At 40.8% G+C, this 25,133-nt stretch overlaps 1 protein-coding gene across 1 annotated transcript in view; it reads right to left on the reverse strand.

The window, feature by feature from the left end:
- DGKH (diacylglycerol kinase, eta) overlaps window positions 1–25,133 on the reverse strand; it is a 243,155-nt gene that overhangs the window by 109,043 nt on the left and 108,979 nt on the right. The gene's annotated exons all lie outside the window — the stretch shown is intronic.

Here is a 25,133-nt window from a genome sequence, read left to right on the forward strand (position 1 = left end):
CTGAAAAGGTGTTGTACAAAACAGGGCTCCAAATGAAAGGTACCTAAATCGAACAGTTTCCTAAATGCCACCTCTTATTAATTTACACAACTCTCCAGGGATAGAGATACACCTCTAATCCAAAAGTTACTGGCCTGTAAGAATCTAATAACGTTATAACATATGCGTAAGAGTCAACAATATCTCAGCTGGAAAAAGATAAAAATAGAATGGATATATGACAACCTAGCACTGTTTTTGTTGTTGTTGTGTACCATAGAGTCAGAACTGACCTATAGCTGATTGGGTTTTCAGAGGCAGTTAATTGCACGGGAGGAGACTGCCCATACTTCTCTCAAAGAGCAGCTAGTAGGTAGCCTCGAACCACGTGCTGTTGAGATTGTAGCGCAGCTTCTTGCTATTAGACCACCAGAGCTAAAATTCTATATTGTTGCCGAATGCCTTCGAGTCGAGCACGAAGCCCCTCTGCAACTATCAACATTTATCACACTTCATAGTTTCCAGAGGCATGTTATTTAAGAAGAGGATGTCAATTCTGCTTCCAAACCTGTCATAGTATATGACTGTTGTATAGTTATCACTCAAACTTTCACAGAAATTAAAAGATATACCACCAAATACTGTATTGGTCATTTTCTTATGAAGATCCTTGGTCATTTTAATGGCACTGAGGCTGTTAGGGGAGGGAAGGACAGAGGGTTGTGTGTGCATGTGTGTGTTAGGGAGTGGCTAATGGCAAGAAGTTGTGTTGCCAATCCAAAAGACAAGCAGTCTGAACCCACCAGCTGCTGTGAAGGAGAAAGATGGATCATCTCCAGTGTGATTTCTAGCTTCTGTAAATCCACACAGGGTCAGCTGAGTCAGTTCTGAGTGGATGGCACATAACAACATCCTCATGCACCTATTTATACATGTGCATGCATGTGTGTGTGTGTGTGCACGCGTACGTATGTGGGGGGAGAAAGACAGAGAGAGAAAAAGAGAGAGAGACAGACAGAGAGACAGAGAAGGGTAAGTATTTAGAACTAAAAACATTGCACTGCTCCAAAGCAGACGTTTCTCTGCAAAGCAGAATCACCTGTGAAGGTTTCAAAATATTTGCGCAGGTCACACTCCAGGCCAATTAGCTCAATACTTCTGGGGAAGGGACTCCACCACCAGCGTTTTCTTAACATGTGATTCTAAAGTCATGTTTGAGAACCAGTGTTCTAAAGATCCCTTCCCACAATGTTGGCAGAGCTAAGAGAATGATTCACCAGAAATGGTTAATCTATGCGGTCTCAACTGGAAATCATATTACTCGCAGCAGAGTGATCAGAAACCTTAGAGTCAGATTGACTGGGGACATCTTCCAGGGCTCTCAAAGCCCCTACACTGCCAAGGCCAAGAGGAAGGGCAAGGGCACCACTCCGGTGGGCTAGAGGAATAGGGTCACCAGAAACAGAGGGAGCGGTGTGGCTGTCCCAGTGGGCTGGAAGGTGGAGTTGAAATCCAGGTCCAAGAGACCTCCACCCAGATGCAAGGTGTGTGGCCAACACACAGAGTCTAGAAGGTATGGGGCACTGCCCAGATTGACCTCGGGGAACAGAAGATCCTTTCCAAACCTTGAGAGCTACTGTAAATCAATCTGCTGGGGTTTTTATTTGCTTGGTGTTCCATATCCTTTCTCCCCCTCTAATCTCTCCCATTTGTAATAGAAATGTCTCTCTTGCACCAGCCTCACCGCTGTACTTTGGAAATTGATAATAAATGTAATAATTTTTAATCTAGCTTAAGATCCACAGCGTCTGGCCCTACCCTCTGACAGAGGGGCAGCTCTGCTCACGTGTTCCTTCCAGCAGCTCTGCTGGTGTTCAAGCTCCTCTGAGAAGGCTCTTGTCTCTTGCAGAACACCCTCTGTAGCTCCTTTGGCCAGTTTCCTGCCCATCGAATTCCAAGAGGCAGACAGAGATCTGTCCTCTCATTCTTTCTCTGCCCTCTACCTTCTAAACAGTTGGGTTTTCTTCTGTGGTAGCTGGTTAGCTTCATCATCCACAGGCTTAATCTCTTTTAAAAAAGATTGTGTTGCAAAATCTTGGTGGAAATTCGAGGACATGTGTGTTTGTTCAGCAAGGTTTTCCTAGCCTTTACATTCCTCTTAAATCTAACTCTTTACTTTTCTAGTTAACAATAAGCACAAGGAGAGACCACACAGCCCCTCTGAGACAATGCTTAGAAATCTCCTTCGCCAGACATCCAAATTCATCTCTTAAAAGTCATAATAAGTAGAGAGCAGTTGGAGAGCCCTAAGGCTGTGTGGGGTGGATAAAGGAGACAGTCTGGGCACAGTAACTGGCACAACATTTGCCCTACTAAGTTCAGTAAAAGCCAGCTTTATGTTCCTGTTTACACTAACAAAAAATTGCTCCTATATGTATGTATTTCTTCTACGCGTGCATATATTTCTCATGAAAATATGGTTCGCAATCTACAAGGAAGACAGAATCGGAGCATTGTGCCCATGAAACGCTCACTGACTAGCAAAGCATCAAAACAAGATTAATGATAATAACTTACTCCTGAGAACAAAGACTTCTACGGTGCTGTTAGGTGCTGTCTGTTGTTGGCTGTGGCTCATCGTGACCCTGTGAACATCAGCTCTGACCTTGCCCTTCTCTGTACCATCCTTACCAGCTCTGATACGCTCGAGTCCATTGTTACAGTCACTGCAACATCCGTCACATTAAGGGGCATCCTCTTTTTCTCTGACCCTCCATCTTTCCCAGCAGGATGTCTTTTTCCAAGGACTAGACCCTCCTGATAACATGCCCCAAGTATCTGAGATGAAGTTTAGGAGATTATCAGTCAAGAAATTAAACTGATGTTGTTAGATGTCTTCGAGTCGAGTACGACTCACCATGACCCTCTGAAAAACAGACCTGAACCCTGTCCTATCCTGTGCCATCCTCATCATCTCTAACATACTTGAGCCCACTGCTGCAGTCACTGCGCCAATCCATCTCCGAAGGGTCTTCCTCTCCTTTGCTGACCCTCCACCTTTTTAAATATCATGTCCTTTTACCAAGGAATAGCCTCTCCGAGCCATGTGTCCAGAGTATGAGAGAGAAAATGCCACCATTGTTCTTCCAAGGAGCACTTGGGCTAGATCGCACTGCATCAAACCTCACCTAAATTGTCAGTACAAAACAACAAAAGGCCCCCAAAGATAAGGGCTTTGGAGTTCCTAGAGAGACAGTACTGAAGAGAGTTCAGCATGCCATCTCTAGTTGGGATTCCTGCTCTGCAACTATTAAGACAGACTGTTACTTGCTTTGACTTTCATTTATTTGACTCTGTGACCTTCCATATTAATGCTAAGTGCCCAGCAAATCTGCCTGTTAGAAAGCATTTATTTCTAATCCAAACTTATTTTATAGCACCCTGGAATCACTGTGGCATTGCAATAACCAGTTACACACCTTCAGTGATTAATCTTAAACAGATTTCACTGTTTAATAATGTTTCACTGAAACATTCATATGTGTAAAACACCTTTATTGGACAAAGGAAAAATAGTTTGCACCATACCAACTTTTATTGTCTAGGGTCATTATAAGCATAGAACTGTAAATTGATTCTCATCCCATAATCATGTATAATTATGTGCCTTTTTAGAGCTAGGCTTTTCTATACCTGAGGTTGTTAAACACACAGTCTTAATATATATCTTCCATATCACCTCATAAAACCTATACCCAACTCTTCAATTATGCATGTTGCTTTTCTCGTTTTTTTTTTTCTCTCCCTAGAATGAAATCACTCACTTTGACAAGGTAAATCTGCAATACTGCAAAGTCAGTCATGAATCTTTTAGGACTATTTTAGGAGTAAAGATGCTCACATATTTCAAAGGGTACCTGAGGACCACCTGACCTGAGCACATGGGCTCTCAGCCACCTGCTGCACCGGAACCACCCCGCGCAAGCTTCGGACCAGACGTGTGGCTTGACTGTGATGTCGGGAGAGCTTGGTCACTGAGGTGGATTCTGCAGTTTGGCCAAGCTCTCCAGGTGAGGTTCGTCCCCACTCTGCAGGCCAGCCATTAAAGCATCGCATCTACCTTTTGTGGATTTTTTGTTTTTTTAGAGTTTGAAGTCCATAATTTGTTTGGGGGACTATTATTCACAATAAGATTTAAAGGCAGTGTCTGGTCGAGGTAATGTCAAGCAAGTGCTCTTAATCTTTACAGCTTCCAGTATTTCATTTTAGAGCCTCTGGAATCTTTATAGCTCTCTAATTATTTTCCCCCCTAAGCCCCTGACAATACAAATGGTTAATGTGCTCAGCTGCTAACTGAAAGGTTAGGAGTTCAAGCTTAGTTAGAGGAGCCTCAGCTGAAAAGTGCAGAATCTCCTTCTGAAAACCCAGCCGCTGAAATCCTTACAGAGTGCAACGGCATCATGACACACAAGAAGCTGGCATGAGTCAGAACTGACTGATGGCAACAGTTAAGGAACAAAAACAACCCACCACCCCGACTCTCTTAAATAGAATTTTGTGCATAAGTGTCTAGTTGTGTGCCCCCAAGAGCATTCCTTTTGTGCCAATCTGTGAAAGGTATCTCTGTTGGTTTAACGGTAAGGAGCTGTGCTGCCAACTGCAAGCAGTTCAAATCCACCAGGGAGAAAAACAAGCACTCTCTTCCCACATGATTCACAGCCTCTGAAAACCTGCTGGAGGGTCAGTTCTGAATCGACAGCACACCACAAAAACAATCTGAGACAGCCATCATGTAGTACCCCGTGCAGTGTAACAGTGGCCATGAAATGATTCTTTCTGGTTTCCCTGGTTGAATCCTGAAATGCTGTGTGGTTAAAATAAACAAACAAGCAAACAAGATAAAATCCATCCTAGTTGAACAGGTATTTTGCTCACTCACAGTACAGCCAAAACTTGGTTTTGTCAGCTGGCTATTTTATAGACTCACAGTATCTGGTGGTGCCTGGAGAGATTTTTGTTTACAAGTCCTCTAGGAGCTCTTTGGAGCTCTGGTGGCCTAGTGGTAAGAAACTATGCTGCAATCCCAAAGGCATGTGGTTCAAATCCAGCAGCTGCTTTGTGGGAGAAGGATGGGCGATCTTCTCCTGTTCGATTCACTGCTTCTGAATACCTGCTGGAGGGTCAACTGTGGATCGGTTCCAACTTGATGGTAAACAACATAGAAGCTCTTTAAATTTTCTTGCTGGTTGATGTCAGTATTTTCTTTTTTCCCCCTTTCCATCTAATTGCTTAAGCCTCGAAAAGCAGTTTCTCTTAAGTGTTACTAGATGAAGGGTTAATGTCTATTCTCTCCCACGGGCATTTGAATTTTAATGGAAAATGAAAGTACAATGTCAAAACAAATACATTCCTTGAACCATGACCAACGAAAGTACTACAGGTACTGCCAACAGATAGTATAAGTGAAATCAACAGATTAACCGAATATTAGTTAAGGAAGAGACTTTGTCATGTTGATGCAACACAATAAAAGTTCATTTTATAGATATGGATGCTGTGAAAGCTTCACTATGTGCCCATGAAGAAATAGTTAAAAAAAATCCAAAGCACACATTTTATAGAAGCTAAAGTTACACAAAAATAATGTTTAATGATACAATGGACTAACAATAAGACTAAGATTGGAAGATCATTCACAGATATAATAGGACTTAATTATCTCTATACATCGGAAACATAAATTCTGCTACAAAAGAAGTACAATGTATAAATAGGACCCTACATCAAACTGTCTGGTATTTGAACTCAAGTCTTCCCTACTCCCATTCAGAATATCTACAAATCATGGCATAGGTATACTTTTTAGATGTCTGCCTAAATCCTGTTGGGATTTATACACAAACACATTCACAACCTTCATTCAGAGTCAAAGACATATTTGAAAGTCATACTAAACTTTGAGTTTTGGTTAAATGATCATCCTCCTAACTGATGAGCCATTTTGGCTCATTAATATTTTATCTTAGAGAATACTTAGGGTGACTTAATGGTAAGGAGTTATGCTGTCAACTCAAAGGTAAGCAGTTCAAATCCACCAGCTGCTCTGTGGGAGAAAGATGGGCAATCTCTTCCCTTGTGATTTACTGCCTCTGAAAACCCACTGGAGGGCTAGCTATGAGTCACATCTGACTCAACAGTATATAACAACAACAAAAACAACAACAGGGAGTATTACTGCAATGTAAATGTGTTATCAGTTCTATAACATGTGGTGACCGTGTCACAGAGTAGAACTTCATCTCCTAGGGTTTTCTTGGCTGTATTCTTAATGGAAGTAGACAGCTAGGACTAGTGTTCCAATGCAATTTGAACATGCAATCAAGATGCATTAATAATACTGGAATATAAAAATTGGAAAACATGGTCATGATAACAGAAATGAGGCTGGAGATCACATTATAGAATTATGTACAACAAGTTATGAGTAAAAACTTTTTTAAAAAAAAAAAAAGCAGTGACTTTAATCCCTGAAAAAGGAATTAATTCCAATAGGAATTAGATTGTCTATATCTGTGGAAAAAGACATTGGAGAAGCACAATTATCAGCAGTCAAAACCAGGGCAAGGACTGACCATCGAATAGACTTTCAATTGCTTATATACAAGTTCAAATTGAAAGTGAAGAAAATGAAAACAAGTCTACAAGAACCAAAATATGATCTTGAATATATACCACCAGAATTTTTAAAAAAATCTTAAGAACTGATTTAACATGCTGAACCACCAATGACAGAAGACAAAATCAACTGCGGAAGGACAACATCCATGATGAAAGTTAAAGACAGAGAAGAAAGAAAAGACTCAAATGCATGTCAGAATAGATCCTCAAATTTAAACTGGAACAACAGAAACCAAAACAAAGACAAGGGATGTTGAGGCGAGAGAGCTGAAAAGAAGATTTCAAAGGGCGGCTCGAGAAGACAAAATAAAGGAAACCTACAGACTGGGAACAAACATTTGGTAATACCATCTCAGACAAGAGTCTTTTAACAAAGGTTTACAGAATTCTCCTGGGCCTCCACAAGAAAAAGACTGATAACACAATTACAAAATGGGTAAAAGACATGGAAAGAATTTTCACATAGGAAGATATTCGAATGGCAAACAGACACATGAACAAATGCTCCAAATCACTGGCAATAAGAGAGATGCAAATCAAAACCACAATGAAGTACCATCTCACTCCAGTCACAGTGGCAAAGTTTAACAGGGCAGCAAGTAATAAATGTTGGAAAGGATGTGGCGAGAAAGGAACTCTTATACATTGTTGGTAGAATTGTAAAATGGTACCACCTTTCTGGAAGGCAGTCTGGTGCTTCTTCAAAAAGCTGAACAAAGAAATTCCAAATGACCCAGCTATTCCACTGCTTGGAATATAACCTGAGAAAATGAGAACTGAGGCACAAACTGAAATTTGTACACCAATGTTCATTGCAGCATTCTTCACTATCGCAAGAACACGGAAACAGCCCAAATGCCCTAACAAAAACAAATGGATTGAGAAATTACAGTACATTCACAAAATGGAATACTATGCAACATGCAGGAGCAATGATTTTGTAAATTATTACCTAACTTGGGAGGGAGTGGAGAGCATCATGCTCAGTGAACTAACTCAGTCCCACAAGGATAAATATAAAACCATTATTGTAGAATGAGGATCCAAGAGAGGTGAGAGAGGTTGAAAGCAGAGAGATGAGCATGTGCAGGAGGAGGAAAGGATTAATCCTGGGGTTGTACAATTTGATGGGTGGGGGAGGGTGAGGGAAACTTAAAGAATTTGTTAATGAAAACAATGTATTCGAATTTTGTAAATAAACTAGTAGAAAAATAAAAAAATCAACAACAAAACAACAACAAAAAAGAAAACCACAAAGGATAAATATGCTCAGCATTTCTCAAGCTAAAAGAACTGAAGAACAAATTCAAGCCTTGAGTTGCAACACTGAAGGATTCATGTACAAAATGATACAGGAAGCATCAAAAGAAAATAGAGAGGCTACACGGTCACCATAACCAAAAACAACTGGTTCACACTGAGCCATGTCAGGAAGTAGTATAGGGTCAAGGACCAACAATACTGAAGGAAGAAGTCCATGTTCCATTGAAGACACTGACAAAAAAAAAAAAAGACCCTAAGAAGTGATGGAATATCAACTGAGGTGATTCAGAAAAAAGATGCAACCCTGGACGTGCTGGAAGCACAGTCTCTGTCAATAAGTATGGAAGATAGCTACCTGGGCAACTGACTGTAAGAGAGGAAGAGATCCTATTTGTTCCTATTCCTAAGGGTGATCCAAAAGGTTGTGGGAAGAATAAAAATATCATTAACATCACATTTAAGTAAATTCTTGCTTAAGATCATTTAAAATTGACTGGAATTATTTCTCAATCCATTCTTTTGTTGATAGGCATCTGGGCTGCTTCCATTTTCTTGCTATTCTGAATAATGCTGTTATGAACATAGGTGTACCAATGTCCATTTGTATGTCAGTTCTGATTTCCTTGGGAAATATTCCTAGCAGGGAATAGCTGGGTCATGTGGTATGTCTATGCTCAGCTCTTTGAGGAAATGTCCAACTGCCTTCCATGGCGGTTGGACCATTTTACAATCCCACTAGCAGTGTACAAAAGTTCCACTCTCTGCAATCCTCCCCAACATTAACTGTTTGCTATTTTGTTGAACTTTGCTATTGCTGCTGGAAGAAGGTGGTATCTTCTTGTTCTCATGTGCATCTTTCTGACTGCTGGTCATTCTGAACACTTCCTCAAGTGTTTCTTGGCCATCAGTACACTAACAGGGAACTGCAGGAAAATGAAGCTGGATTCAGAAGAGACCACGGAAGAGGTATACCATCACTGGTGTCAGATGGATCTTGGCTGAAAGCAGAGAATACAACCCAGAAACTTACTGTATACATAAATAAAGAGAAAAGGAAAGGCCAGGGCAAGACCTGGATGCTGCAAACAATGGGATAAGACAATCACTTGTTGAAGAACAAAGATGAAGAGAGGTAATTACGATCTAAAGCCCACAAAGTTGACTCCTGTTGAGTCAACATCGACTCACAGTGACCCCTATGGGATAGAACAGAACCACTGAATAGAGTTTCCAGGGCAGGAATCTTTATGGAAGCAGAACGCCACATTGTTCTCCTCTCACAGTAGAGGGTGTGTTCAGGCCCCCAACCTTTTCATTACCACTCAACTCTTAACCCACTGCACCACCCTTTTAAAACATGCTGAAGAGCATGGATGTGATGAAGCACTATTACAGGGTTTTAAGCAGCAAGGAGACATGGATCAGATACCGATTTTAGAAATCTAACTCCACAGAAGCTTAGAGCGTCAACTTGGTGTCCAGAAACACAGTCAGACAGCATGCTAAGCGGCCAAAATAAGGAAGGGCCAGCGGACCCTCTGTGTGTAGCTATCAATGAATAGATGCTAGAAAATAGTGTGACAGATGTTTTCCAAACAGTATCTCATATAATCTACACCACCCAGAAACCTGAAAGCCCATTCTACATTTGCGAGACCTAAAGTCCATAGAGATGCTGCAAACTGTCCAAGGTCACACCTCACAAGCAGAAGGAGTCAAACTTGGTCTGCATCCATAGAAGAGGGAGAAAAGCCTGTAGTGCTGTTCACTTCTCTCCCACCTCCACCCCTTCTGTGAGACTATGGAGGGGGCTACACAGTTTACTTCAATCCTACACACTACCGGTGCTTTAGAGATCTGTAAGGAGAGGGACCCCAGGAAAAAAAAAGGCAGTGCTGGCAAAAGGAGTAAGAACCTCACTGACTAACACAAGTGTCATAAACCAGGCACCTTGAGGGGCCAAAATGCTTACAGCTCTATAATCATAAATGGCATACTATTTGCAGCATTACAACATACATGGAAAATGGAGGGATTTAAAAAAAAATAATTCCTTGTAATAACAAAGATCACAGTGATTTCATCAATTATTTATGTAAACTGTCACATACACTTCCACTGTAAATTAGCAGGGAGTATTGGTTAATAGGAACATTAAAAGTTTTACCATTCATTTAACATTTTCAGACTGTACCAGAGACTGGAACAATGCATTAGCTGCACTCCCTTGGCACAAGTCCTTTTGGCTTCTAACCGTAAATTGCTTTGTACAGGACATGTATGCAATGGGAAATTTCAAAACAAAATAAATATCGTTTATACTGGTCACCACGAAACGAAAACGTCCAAATTATCCAGTATAATATAATCACCCTCAAGGACTAGAGAAGACATTTGAATATACAGGAACCTTAAAAGAAACTATGGAAATGGTGCAACAAGTATCTTCTCCCACTTTAATGGTGTCGAAAGCACGGCTTTCAATTACCTACAAGAAGTCACCAGGCTGTCTCATCATTGAAAGCACGGCTTTCAATTACCTACAAGAAGTCACCAGGCTGTCTCATCATTTCTTAAAATCCAATGTTCAAATGAAATCTTTTCACTTCTCCCAAACCTGCTTTTATTCCTGCTTTTCTACTCTGAATGATGTATCATTTATAAAGACCAAGCAGAAAGCGACAGGAGAGGAGGACGGGTAAGAATACTAAACACATGAAGGAGGTGGTAAGACTGTTTCTGGATTGTAGGGACTGCTGTCAATGTCACAAGTCAAAATGTGTATGAAGTATTAAGTGGAAAACCAATTTGGTCTGTAAACGTTCAGCCAAATCACAATAAAAACATCTGAAAAACATAAACAACAATAAAACAAAACATCTGGGCTTTGTAAGGGTAATTGAAGACTCCATCAGGCATGGATTGCTCACAAGGACTGAACACTTCTCCAAGATTTTCTGGATCTTTGGGCATCAGGGCTGGCTGATTATGCCCATTTTTCTACAGGATCAACAATTTTTTACTTCCTAAGAGAGCAAGGAAACGAAGATTGGTAGAAAACAGGATTCGACCAGGCAGTTCCAAATAATAAGAGCGCTGAGGTTCTACTGCTTCTGTCAAATGGTCACAGGATGCTACTGTTGGGTGCCACTGAATCAATTCTGACTCTTACATGACAAAGTCGAACCACCTGAGGGGCTTCCTTAAGCTTTACAGGAGTTCACTTCCAGGTCTTTCTCTCCTTGAGTCACTGAAGGGATCAAACTCCAGACCTTTCAGTTAGGAGCAGAGTGTTAATTACTGAGCTGCCAGGATTCCTTGGGTCATTGCACTGAGAGTTCTTTTTAGTTCTCACCAAAGACATTCTAGTTTCTTCCTTTGTTTTATTGCTAGTAGCTTATTTTTGCCCTGATCTCATGGAGAAAAGATATAGTCTTTTTTACAAAGTTTAAAGTTTCAGTCTGTGTAACAAATAGTTATTTGAAGTCAGAGTTAATCTGAATGAATATTAGTATCATTAAAGACATCTTCAAACTTGTAAGGACCACAATAAAATGAAGTCATTCCCACAGTCCTACAAACAGTGCATCAGTGGAACATGCATCAGCCACCTGAGTAGTTCAAACACTTCTAGTTAAAGGGAAGTTGGGAGTCTAATACATTTGTGGCCTAAAATCTAAGCCAGTTTCCATCCCAATTCTCTTAAAGGGTGAGATGAACTCTGGAAGCTTAACTCCATGGAGTTAAGGCTTCAGTCTCTGGTACGATGGTGGCGGGATCAGCCCAGAACCATCAGGCTGGAGGCTGGGAAAGGCCACAGGATTGCAACAAGTCCGAATCAGCGTGATGGCAACATGTACTGAAGAGGTCCAGGTGGTGCAGCAGCAAAGCGCTCTGCAGCGAAACAAAATATTGGCAGTTTGAACCCATCCAGGAGCTCCACAGGAGGAAGACTTGGGGATATACATCTAGGAGACCCTAAGGGCAATTCGGCTCTGTTGTACAGGGTTGTGATGAACTGGAATTACCTTGAGAGCACCCAGCAACAGCAATGAGAAAAGCACTGTTCCACCCCACCTTAGTTCCACACTAATGTAAATTAAAATCTAGTTTTGACAAACTTGCAAGTAGAAAGATGGTAGAAAGGCCTGTTCTGAGAAAGGCAACTTTCAGATATAATTCTGGTTCTTATTCTTGGAAGAGATTCTTCATCCCTAAATGAAAACATAAATACAGCATGTTCACATGAACAGTGGCAGTATAAGATATTTTCTTCCTAATAGTTTGATACACAAATTACAGGGAAGGAGTACCATTTCCAAACTTAATTTATAAATGATAAACCTTCACAATAAACAAATCATATATAAGTCAACTTAAGAAGGTGAAATAAAAACCACGTGCAATTGCACAAATGCAGTATCACCTTTGAGTGCTAGAAAACATACTGACCACTGCAGATGTAAAATTACCTCAGATCTGAGGTTTGCTGCTATCAGACACCTAATTATTATGTGAGTAGGACCTGAGACCAATGTGGTAGTTAACGAAGGGCAAGAATCATGTTTGTACGATTTAGTGTTAGTATAAAAAGATCTGACTCATGATATAAACATTCCAGTGGGAATAAAAATAATTATAACTGGAAACTATGGGGATGGGTAATGTAGGAAATCATACTGTCTAAGTTAAAAGTCCACAGAGAAATGCACTGCCAACCCAAAGGTGGGGCCTCTCTGGAGTTCGAATCCATCAGCTGTTCCATGGGAGAAAGATTGGCAATCTCCTCCTGTGTGATTCGCAGCTTCTGAAACCCATGAGAGGATCACCTGCAAGCTTATTCTGACTCCAAGGCCATGAATAAGAAGTTGAAAAGAGTTTTATTTTTCAAGGAGAAGAGTGAACTGAGGGAGGAGGGGGTAGACTGGGAGAAAATGACTGGAAACCCTAAGTCTCTGCAAACTTTCATTAAAATTAATAAAAAAAGTTTCATTTATAAAAAATACTTTTTCATCCAATTAAAAAGTTGAGCTTAAAATTTACACTTCTTCATTCATTTTTTTAAACAAAACACAAGGTGATGGGGAATAGACTGTCTCATCCTTTTTCCCACAAAGCAACTGGTGGACGCATGCTTAATCCACTATGCCACCAGTTTTTAACAAGATACATTCTTTCATTCATTTAACAAATATTTATTGGCTTTTCCCTCTATACCAGGCGCTGTACTCGCCTGCAGAATTGAGTGGTGAAGGCAGAGTCTTTGTACCTGCAAGGAAGTTTCTGCCTCTACTACCTCCTTAGCCCCTGCCACACAGACCCACATACCTTCACACACCCACACACTGCAGAGAGCTCCCGAACAGTGTTCACTTAGCGCTTGTTACGAGGCACAACGAGACATAGAAGTCTCCAATAAATCCACTCCTCCTGACAAATGTGAAGAGCAAAGAGGCCTGAAGGTTGATCTTAGCTGTGTATAGTATTAGCCATCCAAACTGGAGAAATACATGCCAGCGTTCAAAACCTACATTTCTGCTAACAATGGACAGAACCATTACCTCACAAAGGGGTCTATGCTTTCAAATGATTCAAAGAGAAATTTCCCTTTTATGGCGAGTTGAAATCAGTCCTTCATGTTTTTTTTGTCTTCACCACTGTAATAACAGAGTCAGTTTTCTGTCTCTTCCTCACAACTCTTCAGATACTAAAGAGACCACTGTAGCATTTTATCAGATCTTTAAAATTTAAAGTGCCCTTTAAAGCCATCCAAAATGTCAGGGTTCCTGAGTTTACGATAGTGGTCCCTTTGCTCTGTAATAAGCTGAGCGGCCCAGTGATTAAACCGGCTTACAGGTTGTTGGTGTGAGCCTCTCAGGCACTCCGTGGGAGAAAGGCGCAGCAGTGTGCTTCTGTGAAGATTCACAGCCTGGGAAACCCCGGGGGGGAGTTCTGCCTTGGCCTGTGGGGTTGTTAGGAGTTAGAAGTGACTTGACAGCAATGAGTTGGGTTTTTGTTTGTTTCCTCTGTGACACCTTAGGTCAGTCAATATGTATTTTTAACATGTACACCACCAGGGTGCTCCTGAGAGGCAAGGAGGGCAAAACTTCACTTTCTCACAGCACTGTTTCCAAGGAGCCAGTCCTTGGGAAAAAAAGACATGATGCTGGAAAAGGGGGAGTGACGCTCAAGCAGATGGACTGACACAGTGACTACAGCAAAGGGCTTGAGCGTTTCAGGGGCTGACGATGGTGCCGGGCAAGGCAAGACTCAGGTCTGCTGTATGTAAGGTCACTATGAACTGTAGTTTCTCTGGTGGCACCGAACATCCACAAACATCTCAAAAGAGAATGTAACAGGCTAGCTTTGTGTTCTGCCTACCAAGTGCTTGCTATACATTTCTGATGCAATCTAAGATGCCATGACTGACCACTGAACACCTACTAATCAGTTTGAGGAACAATACCTGAATTATACTTCAAACTCCACATTTAGAGGCAGGTGGCAGAGGGGTCAAGAGTATAGTCGGGAACTAGCTGATCAGGTGGGTTACAATTCTAGTTCTTACATGTTTCAGATTTCTCTTCTGTGAAAAACTCTGACTTTATTTGCTTAGTACAAAGCATTAAATGTCAATGAATGACCAGAAACCCTACGGCTCTTTAAACGTTCATTAAAATTAATTTTTAAAAAGAAGATTAAAAAAAAGCATTAAATGTATCACCACACAGAAGACATGTAAAATCAACACAAAATAATCACAACATTGTTGTTGTTAGGTGCCATCAGGTCGAGTACAACTCCTAGCAACCCTATCAACAGTGGATCTGAATCCTGCCCTATAATGTACCATCTTCACACTTCCTGACACACTGAAGCCCATTAACAGTGACCGTGTCAATCTAAATGGTTGAGGGTCTTCCTCTCCTTTGCTGACCCTTCACCCTACCCAGCATCATGTCCCTCTCCAAGGAATAGCTCCTTCTAGCAACATGTCCAAAGTATATGAGGAGAAGCCTTCTCATCCTTACCGCCAAAGAGCACTCCAACTGCACCCTTGCCAAGACAGTACTAAGTTAAATTTGCATCTTATTTAAGTCATTGTTTATTTATTGTATTCGAGATCTTCTAAACAGTTGTGCATAGAGTGAATTTAAAAATGATCTGTAACTTCTGCTTGCTTCTTTTATAAACCCAGAAGATTGATATTTTCTCAGATAAAAGGAACTGACACTTTTTTTAGTTCAAAGGATGTGATAACTCTTTTAAGAGGGATGAATTGAACTATAATAATTGAGAGGAAGCTAAGGCGAAACAGAGCATAAATAGAAACTAAACTTTTATTTTTTTAAAGAGCCAAATTCTTAGAACTTTTTTCCCTTTTATCAAAACAGTCTGCTCATTTCAGTTGTATAATTACTGTGCAAGCCATGCACACTATTCAAAAAACTAATACTTCAAAAGTCCTGTCAAAACTCTAACTCAAAGATTAATTCTTGCTTTTTCCCTCCTTTTTTTGTGCTTTAAAGACTATGTGCTTTCCGTTTACTGGTTTGTTTTAATGTATAATTTTGAGAGCCTCATACAAGGGCTCATAATTTAATACAAATCAACCCTCACTCATATCTGCTGTGGCAAGTCAGTCACCCATGAACTAAACTGACCCTTTGTTCCAGAACTCATTTAAGTCTAAAAATAAATGCTATCACATGGCGCCTGGCTCCCTACAGCTGACTAAATCATGGTGGATTTGCCGCCCTGGGACTTCAGACACACCTGCAAACTACTCACTCAAAATGTTAATGATCGTTGAACAGATCAATGCATCAATATTACTTTTCGTTTAAAAAAAAACCAAAAAACAAAAACAAACAACAAAAAAAAACCCCAGGCTATTTTCTTTACAAATTTCCATGAGGAAATTTTAGCAATGCCAATACAATAGTTTCTTTTAAAATGATGACACATTCCTCTGGCTAAGGTTTGCCTAATTGTCATTAAAATTTAAAGAAAATCATCATTTGAACAGCACACTGTGAAGACTTAACAAAATAATATGTGACAGGGATGGCTACTCAAGACATTAAAAAGAGCTTCTGTAATTCAAGAAACTATTATCATTTATTACAGAGGAGTTGCTTTCTGAAATTACATTTATTAGTGCAAGAGAATGGAAATAAATCTTCAATATGACTTTGAATAACAGGCAGGATAGGATGCTTGCACAAGATCAAGTTCATCTATATTTTCCTTCAAAATTCCCAAACTTTTAAAAAATCAGCAACACAAGGTCACTCACTTGTAAAAGGGTTAGATCACTCAGAAAATTAAAAAAGCTAATAAACTCTTCATCTGATCTTCCCAGTCCTATGAGGTAATTACCCCACTGACAGGTGGGGAAACAAGGAGTAACTAATTTGTACAAGTACAGTTGGAGAGCTCTTTGTAGGCAAGAATAATGAATCTTCGCCTCACATACTTTAGGCATGTTGCTAGGAGGAACTATTCTCTTGAGAGGGACATGATCCTGGGATGGTTGGAGAGTCAGTGAAGGAGAGGAAGATCCTAAACCAAGTGGACTGACACAATGACTGCTGCAATGGGCTCTAGTGTGTCAGAAAGTGGGAGGATGGTGCAGGACAGAAGAAGTTTCAGATCTTTTGTTCATTAGGATCTCTAAGAGTTGTACTCAACTCGAGGGCACCTAACCACCACCACCACCACCACCACGGATCATCCATTCCACAGTGTGGAACAGTCTCTCTTACCTAATGTGTTAAGACCATATTCACAAACAGTATTGGGTTGTGTTAAAGATAAAAATGCTAAAAGTTGAAAATTAAACTCTCAGAATAGGAGAGCAAGGATAATTGCACAACTTTTATTACAAAAGAGTTGCTATTATTCTGCAAGGTCCTCCAAACCAACCAATTCAATGCCGTGGCGTCAGAACCGACTTCCAGCTGACCGTCCAATGGGTATTCAGAGGCTGAAAATGAGCACAGGAGGAGCCTGTCCATCCTTCTCTCATGGAGCAGGTACAGCTAGTGAACTGGAACCGTTCGCTTCTGCAACTCTATCCACGAGGCCACCAGAGTTCCCTGTAAATGTCATCAGTGTCATTTTTTGTCCCTGTAGAAACTGCTGAAAGCTTAACTAACAATAAGTCATATGACTGTGAGGAGTCTTCAAATCATTAAAAAAAAAAAACCAACCAATTTTTTTTTCTTTCTATATTCTCAGCAAAATAAAATGGGGGTACTCTTAAATGACTGCAACAATATTTTTTAAAAACCTGAAAAATGGAGGGGAAGGAGGATTTTGCCAAAAAACAACTGAAAAGATTACAAATTATCGATTCCAAAGTCAGTGTTAAAAATGTCATGACAGAACTTAAACCACATAAATCCGTGATAATCATTATTTTTAAGGCTTTGAAAACTGACAGCTGTCAGGGGCTGTCTTTTTCCAACCCTTGATCACATCGCTGATGTCTAACAGCATGGAAAATTCTTTTAATGTTAGTGAACTTTTGTTGATGGAGGTTTTGCCTATTCAGAAGGAGCTTGTAAATTCCCTAACCTCAAATACTGTCAAAATTAGACTGATTTAATGCAGCTCTATAATATATTAAACCATGACACAATGTCAGGGTTTGGGATTTCTTTTAAAAAACTGTACCTGTTTATTTCAGCATGGTGAGACTGTGAACTGAGAAGCCAGTTCCACTCTGCCTGGACTTCTGATCTACAGAAATGGTAAAATAATGAATGGGTGCTGTTTTCAGCCACTTAGATAGCTAATGTAATGCCTGAGGGGACTGAGGTAAATTGGGAGGGCGGGGAGGAAATCCCAACAACAACAAAAGAAAACACAACAAACTCAAGATAATTATTAACTCCAGGGCTCAGGGTGGGGAAACTGTGCAAGGAAGGGGTAACCACAATAGATTTTATGATTGTCCTCAAATCCCTCACCCCTCAGGTGACCTTCATGACTGCTCATAATCAACAGCATAAAGTGCATGTGATGCCAAATGACCATCAATGTTAAGTCATAAAAGAAAATGCAGAGTCTGTGCTGCTCTCTAGAACACACACACATGAACCTCTGACCCCCAAAGCCAGCAAATTTCGAGAAGACCAGTGTGCAGAACTGGGATGGCAGGTAAACGCTGCTAAGTTTTAGGTGATCTGTTTGGTAGCGGCAGCTGTGGGGTAGTCTATTGAAGCCTCTACCATTTGTGGTCACCAGTACTACAATGTCACTACAGACACAGTGAATACTGATCTGCTGAAAATGTCACTACCATGTTAAAACAACAGTGAAGGATGGCAAGTTTGTGTGCATGTGCTATTTTGTTGTTATGTGCCATCAAGTCAGAACTGATGCATAGCTGACCCTCCAGCAGGTTTTCAGAGGCTGTGAATTGCTTGGGAAGAGACTGCTCATCATTCTCCAGCAGAGTGGCTGGCAGATTTGAACTGCATGCCTTTCAGGCAGTAGCACAACCTCCTTTTGCACTAGGCAATGAGACTGAAGTAAGTTAAATCTGCCTCTCTATAGTAGAAAGTACATGGATTGCTCCTAAATTCAAAACAGTGCAAAATGAGAAGCAACAATGAGATACAAGGTAAAAAGAGGAAAAGGAACAATTGAAAAAAATGAAATGTCATTTCTCTAAAACAAACTCCAAATCCACTGTTGTGGAGGGGAGCTGATGTGACTCATAGTAACATACAGGATGAAGCACAACAGAGCAGGTTAAGACTGCTCCCCTGAACTCCCCAGGCTCGAAGCCTTTACAGGAGCACATTGCCGCATCTTTGTCTTGCAGCAGTTGATGGGTTTGAACTGTCAACCTCTCAGCTAGCAGCCCAACACTTAACTCACGTGCCACCTGGGCTCCTGCAGCTTCTCTGGGAATGAGAAAAATAGTAAGGAAGAAAATAGAAGAGCTACTAATTTCTGCAGAACACTGACAAAAGTATTTTATTCTTAAATTATGTCCTTGAATAAATTTGCTACCAGTAAAATCACAGGGAGGGCAAAACAAAAGAAATGCACTCCAAAAATCTCTTTCAGTCAGCAGCGTAGATTCCAAAAGAAAGTCACTGTTACGTCAGAGGCCTTGCCACTTCTGCGTCTGCATTCTTCACTGCACTGCATAGTTCAAATAATGGCCAGCTCTATATACATCTCAATAAAATCCAAACCAAAAGGATGAGGGGGAAAAGCCATTAAAAGATCACAGAGAAAACTATGATTAAGATAATCATGTAGCGATAACTCTAATCTAGCAATATATTGCTTGTTTTAGAAATAAATACATGTATGGTACACTTCATAAACTAATACATTTGTAAACAAAGATGTTAAGCTTCCATTATATGGCAAAGTGAAAGAACTAACTGGGAGGCTCCCCTCATATATCCTCTCCTCAAAACCCAGTTACCATCAGGTTCTTTCCAACTCATGCTGCTGCTGCTGATGTTGTTAGGTGCCGTCAAGTACGACTCAGTAACCTTGTGAATGACAGATCTGAACCCTGTCCTATCCTGTGCCACCCTCACAACCTCGGACACACTCGAGCCCACTGCTGCAGCCACTGTGTCAATCCATCTGGTTGTAGATCTTCCTCTCCTGTGCTCCCCCCCCCCCCACCATATGATGTCCTTCTCCAAGGTTTGTGGGCCACATATATTTCAGAGCAGAACTGAGCTCTATAGGGTTTTCAAGGTTATGGCCTTTCAGAAGCAAATTGCAGGGATTTTTCCCCAGACACTACTGGCTGGGTCTGGAACCACCAACCTTTCAGTTGGTAGCTGGATGCTTAACCTCTTGTGCTAGCCAGGGACCTCACTGAGAGCCCCAAGTGTCAAAGTGAGAAGGTGGCCTCACTCTGCTCCCCTCTATTCCCACTTTTCTCATTCAGACTACAGCCAGCCACGTGGACTTGTCTACCTGCCTAAGGCCTTTTCAGACTCACCAGGAGGCCTATTCTCCAGTCTCCTCTCTTCCCTGTCCTGCATGTCAGTGCACTCACTTCTGTGGTTTTTAGGTCTCAGGCAGCGACACTTAAATTCAGTCACAATCTGGCTGTAGTTTTAGAGGAGGTAGCACCCACTGGGCTCTGGACCTAATAAGTATGACAGCATCTACTATAGACAGTTTCCATTTACTACTGTCTCCATCAGTGGCAACTAGAAGGAGAAATGACTATAGCAAAGCAGAATGTCATCATTCCTGGACTCACTGGCTACCCTACCATCAAAGATTCCATTAGCCTTTAGCATAAACTAACCAAAATAATAGTCAGTAGCAATTACTATCATTTAGGAAGATGGGCACTTAAATATGTAAAGATACAGAGATATCATTATGACTGACTGGAGGAAAATATGTCTTTTCCTTTACTTTGTGCTCTGGAAAGTTATATTCAATTTATTTGTATAAATGTCTACCTAAATTTTCATTATTATTATTATTATTTATTATTATTATTACCTTATCTTATTTTTGGTTAAGCTTACATGGAAAATTAGGTTCCCATTTAGTGATTTCTATACACATTGTTCAGTGAAATTGGCTACAATTTCTACAAAGTGCCCGAATTCTCATTCTTTCCATTCTGGTTATACTATTTCTATTTCTGCCTACCTTTTTAGTCTAATCGCTCTTCAACAAACCTCAAAAATAATGTTGGGCTGGGTGAAAAAATTTCTGTAACATATTCCATTAAAATTCTTCTCATACTTAAAGCTTTATTTTACTAATTAAACCAACAAATACAAATACTTATCAATCAGGCATTTTAAATTAAATAAGATAGTCCTTATCCTCAAGGAGGCTGTAAAGAAAATAAGTACTTTAATAAGACATAGGCAGAATGTGTTAAATTCTACAGGAAAAATACAACGGGAGAGTCAGTCACATGCAGTTGTAGGGCTAAGAAAGATTTGTACAGAGGATTTGAATAGCTTCTCCAAAAGTCTAACTGTTCATCTCCCACTACATTTATCTAAGGGACCTCTGGTGTGTAGTCTGCCGGCTCAATTCCACAGACGGTTCCTTGAGACAAAGATTGGCAATTTCCTATCATGTAATCTGCAGACTTGGAAACCCAAGGGAGGTTCAGCTCTGAGTCAGTTTCAATTTGATAATAATGAGTTTTTTAGTTTTACCTTATCCCAACACCCTGACTTCACCTAAAACTGTGCCGCTGTGGAAATCCTAACTGTTGTTGGAACTCCCTTTCAGATTAAACTCTGAATAAAATTTTCCTGTTAGGGAAAAACTGTATCCTTTTCATGAATCTCCAGAGGTACTCCCCTGGGGAAGGCAAATGGCTAAGCTGATGGGTAAAATTGGGGGTGGTTCTTTCTATCCATCTTCACCTGGATGAACAAACAACATTTTATCCTTGTGTTGTTTTTTGTTTTTGTTTTGTTTTTCAGCTGTTGTTTATTGACATACAGGTAGGCTCTATAGCAACAGGCCTGGAGGTGGCTGTAGTGGGAAAATGGAAGGTGGAGGGAGGAGTGTTTGTCTGTAGAGACAGCTGAATGGAGTGCAGGAAAGAGAAGCGCCCAGTACACGAACAAGGTGAGAAGAGGGGAGGCTGAAGGGCTGCAGAAGCGATTAAGGGCCAAGGCCACTCTGTGTACACTTTAACCACTGCCCCGTGGCTTCGGCCCTGGCTCTTGCTACTTCCTGACCCCAGGCCAGGACTGAATTTTCTACAGGAACTGAACACAAAGGAGAGGGAATCACTGGCCTTTTGCATTAAATAAGCACAGGGCCTCCAGTCCTACACCCCTCATTCTTCCCTTGCCCGAGTGGAGAAAGATGAAGGCAGTCAGCCTGAGTTACCTCACCAAACTAGGGTCTTAACAAATAGTCATGTGCCACAGAACTTTGTCTTTCTTCCCTGTTGTCCCAGCCCACCAGTGCCACACTATCCCAAGTAAGCACTACAAGCGTTGCTGGCCTAATGGATGGATTGTGGGGAGAGGATGGGACAGGGGCTGGAGGATATCCTCCAGGGTCCATCATGGCACAGGCACTACACGCATGGTGTTGGTGAAGCCGGAGCCTGGACGCCACCCGGTTCTTGTGTTGTTTTGAACTGACCCTTAGCTGAACTTCCAGCGGGTTTTCAGAGGCCGTTTTAATCACGCAGGAGGAGACTGCCCATCTTTCTCCCATGGAGCAGCTGGTGGATTTGAACCATGTGACTTCAGGATTGTAGTCCAGCTCTTTATCACTAGGCCTACAAAAAATTTAGCACAACAACTCTATTTCCTCCATGTTGGGCTCAGTAGCCATTGATATATCTGTCTCTAGTCTTGGTCATTCTTAACATTTGAGAGTGCAAAGGGAGAAGATAGATGAATTTTTGGACTAAACAACAAAAATATTACATGATCTACCTGTGCAATATGCCTCATAAAGAAGCTCTAGTGGCACAGTTAGTCTGTAAGAGGTAGTGCTGCAAACCCAAATGGGCAGCCTCTTCTGTGGTTCAAATCCACCAGCAGCTCCTCGGGAGAAAGAAAGGCAAACTCCTACTGTGTGCGATTCAAAGCCTCCTAAAAACCCACTGAAAGGTCTGCTATGAGTCAGTTCTGATGCAAAAGCAATGAGTTGACTTAAGTTGATATCCTATAATCCATTAATCCTTGATCAACTTACCTGTTTCTTCTTTATTCCTATCTTAAAGAAACTTTGTTCATATAGGAATTAAGAACATCATTAAATGTGATCTCCAGGCTTTGGTAGATATTATTAACCCATAGTGATTCGTCTATAGTTCTCCATTCATTTTTAATTCTCATACCGTATAGAAACTACTCCAAACCCTCCTAAATTCTCACTCATCACAGGTAAACCTTGTCTGCATGTGAATTTGAAATATATACACTTCATATCCACACTCCTCTCTGCAGTCTATCTCCTGTTAAACATTAAAATTTCTAACTTGTGTTCTGATTCCCTTCGGTTTACTCAAGAATCTTTCTCAATTACTCCCTCTTCTTCCTCAGTCTTCACTTTTACAGTCTAATATTTCTTTCCTCTCTTTACACAAGCATGCTCAAAATCTGTTTTAAAAACACGACAAAACTAAAACCTTCTTCTAGCCTGACTTTTTTTAGCAGTCAAAAAATTACCTGCCCAGCTTCTCACTTTGCATTCACAACACAGTATAATACACCCCACCAACCCCTCCCATGGAAAGGCTCGCATAGGTATGATTAAATCACCTCTATGTTAGCAAACTCAACACATGCTTTTCAATTCTTCTTTGATTTGACCTTGGTAGCATTTGACATTTAACAACTTCCTTCTTGAAAGTCTCTCCTACTGTTTGGGGGTTTTTTAATCATTGCCACCTACTTCTCCATCTATACCACATTTTTACACAAATGATGCGTGCACCATGCATTTTTTTCCACACAGAAAAACCTCCTCCACATTATTTTCAAAAGTATGTTCTGACAATGTTTTTACATGTTGCTCACTTCATTTTCAATTGTTTTCCCCCTGTGAGATGATTCTTCTGTTAAACTTCTTCTGTTGGTACCTGTTACCATGGAGGTGTCAGTGCTAGCAGCTGACACTCGACAGCCAACCCTGGGGTTTTTACTGCAGCCCCTCTCCCGGCAGGATTCCGGTCCTGCCCTGCTACAGAGCAAACACGGAGTTTGATGTTCTGATTACTGAGGTCCTACCAAATTCAATTCACAAGATGGATTGACATGGTGACCGTAATGATGGGCTCAAGTGTCTCAGAAATCACTGAAGACAGGGTAGGACAGGGCAAGGTTCAAATATGTTGCTCACGGGGTAGGTGACCTGACGGGACCTTACAATAATATACCCCATGGCCTGCACATGTATTATTAAAAGGAACATTTTCACACTATTTTATTAGGTGAAGTAACCCAAAATTTACTCTTAAAATGACACAAGAATGCAAGATATGTGTGGTATATGCATGGGTGCTCTATGAAAAAAATTTGTTTACATATTTTAGCCATTTCTACCTGTCACATATGCGTGTGTGTTATTTACATGGGCAAAAGTATGGCATATTTCAAATTCTCTGTCTTCACTGGGAAAACCTTAAATTTTAATGTGTTTCCAAGATTCTACTGGCTTTCATCTTGTTGGACTAAATAAATAGGCCTGGGAGGGGCCTATTTGCAGCATGAATTTTCCTACATGCCTATACGTTAGTAAGGTTAAGCCTGAACTCATTTGCTTCCTCCTTCCCTCCCTGGCCCCACTAGTATTAAACTCAATTGCTATAATTTGTCTGTTTTCTCTTCCAAGACATATCTAGAGGTGAAACTAATACACTACAGTCATGGAGGCTTCTAGAGGAAACAGGATTAGAGACAGGAGTGACAATACAGCACTGGCAATTGTTCATTGGGGTCTCTAAGGAGATATAGTCATAACAGGCTGCCAGATGAACCTTGCTGAACTATATAAGAAGGATCTTGAGGGAAGTGATACATATTTGCATCTCTGTATCTCTTGTGCTTGGCACAAATGCCTGGCATATGGTGGGTACACAGTTCATGTATTTTAATGGAAAAAGTAAAAGCAGAATGGGATTATCTGAGATAAGCTTTAAAGAATGAGCAGGATTTCAACAGCTATAAATGGGGAGAAGTCATTTAAGTTGGAGGGCTCAGGAAGAGCAGAGGCAGAGACCAAGCAATACCGAACTGGTGAATGTAAAAGGACAAATATTTATGAGTGGCACCAGATTTCTGAGGCATGTGTTTTCATGACATCTGAAGCAGACATATAACTCAGAAGGCAAAGGGAGTAGTACAAGGGAGGTCTTGTGAGCAGTAAGATTGGTGAGTGGAATGGAATACTCAAACAAAGGGTACTTCTTACATATCTCTAAGTAGAAATATAGGAAGGCCTGAACTTTAGCAACTCACATTAAGAATAAGAAAAGAAAAACACTACTTTTAAGAGAGGTCTGGTGGCTGAGAGGTAAGGAGTTGCACTGTCAACCTAAAGGCAGGTGGTTTGAACCCACCAGCTACTCTGAGGGAAAAAGGTGGGCAATCTCCTCCTGTGTAACTCACAGCCTCTGAAACCTGCTGGAAGATCAGCTATGAGTCAGTTCTGACTCTACAGCACATAACAACTACAACTTTTAAGACTGAAAGTGAATCATGAACCTTTGG

The sequence above is a fragment of the Elephantulus edwardii genome, unplaced genomic scaffold (assembly GCF_000299155.1).
Source record: "Elephantulus edwardii isolate Elephantulus edwardi_28Jun2011 unplaced genomic scaffold, EleEdw1.0 scaffold00036, whole genome shotgun sequence".
Classification (NCBI taxonomy): Eukaryota; Metazoa; Chordata; class Mammalia; order Macroscelidea; family Macroscelididae; genus Elephantulus; species Elephantulus edwardii.